This window comes from Montipora foliosa, unplaced genomic scaffold (assembly GCF_036669935.1).
Source record: "Montipora foliosa isolate CH-2021 unplaced genomic scaffold, ASM3666993v2 scaffold_463, whole genome shotgun sequence".
In the NCBI taxonomy this organism is placed as follows: Eukaryota; Metazoa; Cnidaria; class Anthozoa; order Scleractinia; family Acroporidae; genus Montipora; species Montipora foliosa.
In genome coordinates, this window is record NW_027179771.1 from 75,001 (window position 1) to 82,500 (window position 7,500).

The following is a 7,500-nucleotide window of genomic DNA, read 5'->3' on the forward strand; positions in this document are numbered from 1 at the left end:
ATATGGAGTCTGATGCCCTACTATTTTTATTGATTTCATCAACTCCCGTCGAAGATGTAAGTGCGACTAAATTTGTTGCATGCGTCGCTATGTTTGTCTTCAGCTTGTTATGCAAATTTTGACATGGAATACAAACGAATATCTACGGTAAGATTGTTAAAAAATCTTTATTTTTGGGTGTTTATGTGGACAAAAAATACAAGAATGAGCGAGAAATAGTATTTTAAGTGAAAAGTTTGCAAAAAGTATACATAAGAAATGGAGAGGTTGTTTATAAATTTGTTTCCCACAACAATCCAAGTTCTTGGGTTTATCATGAAACGGTTTCGGATTTAGCGGTCGATTACATGAGCCAGTCTGGCCTGGTTAGGCAGGCTGGCTCGTTTACCCGAGATCCCGGCATGTCTGAGAAAATCACCAAAAATCAAGTTTGTGAGTACACGAGCTCCCTGGCATTTGTCGTTTTTTCATGTTTACATAAAGGATTTACAAGACAAAAGTCTCTCCACTTCTTGTTGTTGTTTTCTTTTTTTACACGAACTATTCTAAATATTTAGCCCAAGCCGGGCTGGCTCACCTTATGTAATAGCGGACCGAAACTCTACCATCCCAGCTAAGCGGGCTGGCCTGGTTCATGTAATCGGCCCCCTATGTTTTTGTTGCATGACAGTGAAAAAGATGGGCAAAAATGCATTTTTTGCTGTGCTGCTGTGGTTAATTTCTGTAACCACCAAGTCACCTTATCCCAATGATGATGGCACATAAAAGACAAAAAACTTTGCAGCCGTGACACATGTACACATTGTGTGCCTATTTTTTTCAGTTTGCAGAGACACAGGCAATTCAATGGTTTGTGCGGTACTGACAAGTTCAAATTTATGCTCAAGCCTGATCAATTGTACTATTGAGAACTGTAAGAAGACTTGTGGTTTCTCTAAAAGCATCAAACCTTTCCGTAGAATAATAATTCAAATCAAAATAGGACATTAAAAGGGGTAGGAGAGAGGACCAGATAGAATTTATTTGAAATCACGCTTGACCTTCCCAGTTTCAATCAAGCAATATTCTTGTTTTCCTTCAAGTGTTCGTAGGCTATACTCAGTAATCACTTTGTATTATACTAATTTCGTTTGTTCGCAAAGACCTTTATAGGTAACCGTGCTATAATAAGTCCATTTCCAGGTTTAACTGAGATTCTTTTGCGAAGCCAGATAAGTGCCTGATCAGTCTTGAATAATAATAACAATAATAATAATAATAATAATAATAATAATAATAATATTATTATTATTATTATTATTATTATTATTATTATTATTATTCTTTTAATTATTATTATTATTATTATTATTATTATTATTATTCTTTTATGTCCTTTAAGTCCTGCCGTTTCTAACCTAAGGTGCCGAGTTCAATCCATGAGCCTAGGGAAGCCATAAGTCTCCTGGATTACTTGATGGACAGGGTCATCCTTAGTATGTGAGCATTTTTCAAGGAGGACGGTCTTCTGTAGCTCTGTTATTCTGATATTGCCTGGATCTTGCCGATGTAGTCTTCGGTTCCGTTATTGATAAGCCCAAAAGCTCCAATGATCACTGGGACAGCTATTGTTTTCATTTTCCACGTTTTTTCGATTTCAGTCTCAAGATCTTTGTACTTTGTGAGTTTTTCCATTGTTTTCAAGGAGGTGTTCCTTCTGTGGGGATAAACATATCGATAAGCAGGCAGGTTCTTTCCTTCTTGTCTTTCACCACTATGTCTGGTCTGTTTGCTTTTATCTCTTTGTCAGTTTGGATTTGCATGTCCCAGAGTGTAGTCACTGTTTGGTTTTCTGTCACATTACCTGGTCCATGTTCGTAGTGTTTATCTTGTAGTTTGATGTTATGGTGTTTGCAGATTGTCCAGTTGTCCACTCTGTCTTGGCAAGTTCAGGGCATCCAGAGACAAGGTGGTCAACTGTTTCTTGAAATTGCCCACAGATTCTGCACACTGGGTCGGTGCCATCTCTTCTATCTATCTATTCTCGTACTTCATGTGGATGATTCATCCTCCAAGCTGCCATATCTAGAGTTGATATAGCGATTGAAGCTTGGTTTATCTCGGGCTAATTTTCAAAACAGCTGCCGGACCATTCCCAATCTTGTATTTTTTTCTTCGTTGTAGTCATAAAGAGAGAGAATTTTTGAAGTGCATCATTCTCCATTCTGACACTATGTGCAAGCCATTTGACCTGTTGTTTTTCCGCAAAAATGTCAATAGATTGACACCCGGTGATACGCAGTAGGTCTTTGTTTGAGTACATGAATGCTTTAGAGTTTGGTTTTCTTTTAAATCCATTTTTCACATTTTTTTTCTCAACATTCTGTGCCATACAAAGTCCAACTTCTTCACAAAATGATCTGGATTATTCCAAGTTGCTATGTTGTAGCATAATCTTGATCGTGCAAAAGCATTCATATATTGACCTCGTGTCCTCGCTGATATTTGACCGTTTGTGAGTATTTTTTGGAGCTCGTGGAGTTTAGCTCTTGCTGATGCGATTCTATGTTCAATCAGCCTTGTAGGTTTTTCTGGAGATAACATAACACCTAAATATTTAATTCCAGCACATTTCTGATTTTTTTCTTCATCTAGAGATATTTAAACGTTCGCTTTTAGTTGTTTCTTCGTCATGATTCAATGTCATACTTTCTGTTTTAGGTCTTCACAGTATCAAGCCGTACCTTTTGACTTCATTCTCTATAATTTTCAGTCCCCGTCTGGCCGCATCAATCGAAGTGAAACGCTCACATAAATTGTCTGCACACATTACCCTATACAATTTTATACTTCCCCAGCTTTTGAACCTGCCTCGTAGCTCCCTATCAGTATCTTCAATCGGAATCTGGTAGTCCAGCTGTAGCCCATATCCATTGCCAAGTTCACAAATCAGTTTCCGGTGAATATCACGGCATACTAAGTAGGCAACCACGCGCTACCTTGAATGACTTTTTTGGACCTTTGATTACTGCGGTTGTGTTAGTGTATACTGCACGTAGGAGTTCTACAAAGTGTGGGAGACCCAGCCGTAGTGACCGTAACCTAAACATCAGTCTTCTTGGCAACGTATCGTAAGCACTCGTCAGATCAATAAATAATATAAGTACTCCAAATTTAGGATCTTGTTTCGGTCGAAGTTGGTCTTGATGCTTTGATCTTGGGCAGCAATATTGAAACCTTCTGTTTGATCTGATGATGATGATGATGATGATGATGATGATTATTATTATTATTATTATTATTCGCAGCTATACAAAAGCGTTAGGTAGGTCTTCACACCTTTTAACCTAGTTTAACGCTTAACCTGCCTAGAACAAATATCCTTGGTCTTTGTTCTGTTTTAGGTTCTGCTTTTGAATTGAATTAGTTACAGTAACTGTTACTTTGTTTGTTCCTTTTAGATAGGTTTTCTGGTACGACGGTAACATGAAATTACACCCCTTGCCCCATCGCCTCTGGAACAACTTTAAATATCTACTTAGCTTTAAACCACTCCTCTTCAAACCTCTTCAGTATCAGGATTACTAATTTAAAAAGTTAACAAATTTAAAAATTTAAAAGAACAAACAACAATGAACTAACTTAATCTATACACAAAAAAAAAAAAAACTAGTTAAAATCTGTAAAAATTAGATATTTAGCCCCCTAATCTCTAAAAAGACAGCTATCTACAAAACATTTTAAATTCTTTCTGTTTTTATCTTCGGCAGAATAAATTCATAGGGTAAATTTCTTAAGGTACGATTTCTCCTTGGTGGGAGAAGAATATATGATAGAGTTTGGGGTATCAATCATAGCGGGCCTGCAGGCTGCAAACCTGGGGCAGAGCCGCATGCTTGAGAGAATATGGTCAACTGACAGAGCTGAATAACAACTACACATGCCCAAGTCGCGCGCCTGAGAGCACTGGGCAGGCAACACAAATTTAATTGCTGCGAAGATGCCGGCCTTATTAAGAGTTTGACAATTCAAATGTGATTGACTCTTCCTCAAGAAAGTTTCCAGTTCTTGATCTACCATATGTCTTTTGTACACTCGTGTTTTTTGTTTGGACACCAAGTGAAAAAGTGGTTTGAAATTCAAGTACCCGAATAATGAGGAGCGCGAGTGCCACATCATGCTTAAAGGAGCTGTGTCACGGCTACTGCGCATGCTTGCGTTAAACACATGCAAATGGGGTCATGCAAATGAGAAATGATGTAAATAAGGCCATGTTTGTATGAGCCCACGTGAAAAAAAGTAGACTCGCGTTGTGAAACGCGTGGTGTATCCATTTTTTAATTTGGCCACAACTTTTCTTTCTGTTTTTGTAGTTAGCAAATCGCGTTCTACTCTTCTGGATTTATAATACAACGGTTTATTTCACTTGATTGCGCGAAATCTGGTCAACCTTGTTTCCTTCCCGTTTGCGCAGGATAACTCTTGCCAGTGTACAAGCACTTGCTCTACGAAAGCAGGAAGAAAAAGGACTGGATGTCCTTGCAAAACAGCCGGTCGTCACTGCGGAGAGGCCTGTCCGTGCAGTCGACGAAAGCCGTGCAAGAACACAAGAGGTATGGAAACAAAGCTCGGTTGAAGTATACAGTAAGCTAGTAGGAAGTACCTTACAATTTGCGATTTCTTTTTTTTTAATCGTGTGAAGGATGCAACCGTGGCATCCGGAGGATGGTGATTCGTGAAAGGACCGCCAGGTCAATCGGATAATGTACGGCGGAGTAATAACGGGACGTGGAAAATCGACGAGTGAAGCTACTAATACAGTACTATAATTTATTGTCCATGGCACAAAAGATAGTGGCTTAAAAATCTCATCTCCTACTCTTTTAACTAGTAAGTTTGCCTAGCACAAGTTGTTGATTGTTGCTTCTCCTCAATGGAGCAAATTCTCTTTTGCTGTAGTGTCTCGTCTGTTAAAGTGGGCAAGGTTCCATAGGGAAGTCCCCTTTTTACCAGTTACTTTATCAGGAATTACACTCGTAAATCTAAGTGTCAAGCTTCTACACATTTCCAACCTGTGCAATTCTGACAAATCTATCTGTGCAATTTGCATTTTTATTAGACTACGACAGAATTTGACAAAAAGGAATTGTCCAGCTATGCTAACAAATTATTGCAGTATTTTTTAAACTCATAGGGGTTTATCCAAACCCTGGATGAAGAGTTGACAAAAAAAAACTTGCGTTAAGAGCACTACAGAGGGGAGTGGCCAGTATGGACTATATAGATATGCTTCTGGAGGACCCAGAAGGTGAAGACGACACTTACCCGCCTGCCCTTTTTGTATCTCCTTCAGAAGTGTCAAGTCCAGCACCACCAAACCCTGCCCAACCTACCTTGACAAGTGTATCCACCCCAGCCTCAGACTCGAACATATCTGGAACATCGACTTCAGATAGGCCCTCATCCTTCAGGACACCACTAACAGCATCTCTGGCAAGGTCAATTGGTCAACCAGTGGCTGAGTGGTGCAAATGCGAACATTGCCCCAGAATGTCACAGAGGTCGAGATCCGGTGTTGTAATTCTCGAGACTGTCGCTCACTCGGTGTGCGCTTTTGCAAGCTATGCATGCCTGGACCCTGACTATTTGCAATTAAGTATTAAGAGTTAAGGTGATACCAGGATCGACAGGAAGAATATGGCTACCTTGGCAAACACAAAAGAAGGGCATGCCCATCATGTTGTGTCTGAAAAAATTCAAGAGCACTACCCTTCCTCAACTGGGGTGTATATGGGGTTCAAACCTCACAAAGATGAAAATAACACCTGACAGGTTTCCACAAGAAATTTTTGAATGCACTTGGTTTGTTCGACCTCATGGCCCTCCCTGTCCATGCCCCACCCCTAAACAAGAAATATCTGGATTTAGTTCCCCTCCAAATATAGTCCCATGAAAACAATGACATTATTTGTATTTTGTAAGTGCAAGCAACTAGTATATGGAGGATTACCCTAACAAAAACAGATTCCAACTATTTGTTCAACAAGAGCCAATTTACTGGAGGTTTTTTACACTTACTAACACATCCATTATCTTGGAGTTTCAGATATAGTGTATTAAAATATTAAATTTATTGTCAATTTATTGTCAAAACCATCACTTTCGCTTATTTTACGTCATACATGACAGAAAGATCAGAACCAATCACAATGCTTGCATTTACCTCAAAACTACCTTACCACAGGAGGAAAAGCCGGCATGGCAAGCAACCCCCCACCCTTAGCTCAAGCTCTAGATCTGCCCCTGATTACCACAATATTTTCTGTAGTTGAATGATAATTGAGCTAATTATGTTCCTTACTGTGAGTACAATAGTTATGCAAAGTTTAATTATGGCTTTAGAAATCAGTCATGTTCAGAGAAATTATTGGCACAGGATTTGGGTAAAGTGTTGTTTATTGTCATTATTGAGAGCTTACTGAACACAGGCTGACCAGAGTGCACCTCAGGCTAAATGACATACCATCGTAGCTTACTAGTTAGTATGAAGAGTTGTGTAGTTAGTGTTAAGAGAATTTGGTAAGCCTATTTATGGTTAGCTCTCACAAGCAGAAATGGTAACATGCTATTTTCAAAACAAAATAGAAAATAGAGCTAAATATTGTTACCTATTACCATTAATTATCTGAAAATAAAAGTCCTGCCCTCCACATTGTGTACACTGTGTGACATTGCAAATCTTCTAATTTGCATAATCTAAAATAATAACTTAAACTGGAAAAATGAGACAAGATATTACAAAGTCATAAATGCTATCGCCCTTATTTTTTGAATGACCTTTACAACGCAGTGATAAATGTAATTTTTTGGATTATAGGGTCTATAACTCAATCAATAAGACTGGAATTTTGCCGAGTGTTGAAGCATTTGAATCAAAAACCCTCTGAGGGGAGTCTGAATGTCTGGCAAAAACATTTAGTTTGAGTACGAAATACAGATGACATAAAATAATGGAAACAGGCGACAAGAAACAATATCGCACCAAAAAATAATGTCTTGCAAGCAGTGGTTAAACAATAATTATGTTGCCATTTGTGTCTGGTGCCCCAAGAAGTAGCCATATTAAATTAAAGATGAACTGTCCAACTTAAAGTAAGATTGGTTATTTAATAGTAATACAAGCAACCTAGCAACCTTTGTAGCTTTCTTAATTGTTGTTGATAGAAGAATCCTCCTTACAAGAAGGGGTTTCTCTCCACTAACTAAAACATTCACTAATTAGCAGGTAGTTTGAGGGGAATACTGTGGGTGAATGGTGAATGAGGGGACTACTGTTGGTGAATAGTGAGGGTTTGTCTGTAGAATGAGGGGGAGAAATTTACAAACCCAAGCAAACTCTCAACCCCAAAATAAGGTTAACAAATAAAACGAACTCTGGGTGAAATTAAAAACTTTGATCACAGAAACAGCCAGATAGTACATGTATGAAAAACTGAATAACGTAGGAGGGATTAACAAATA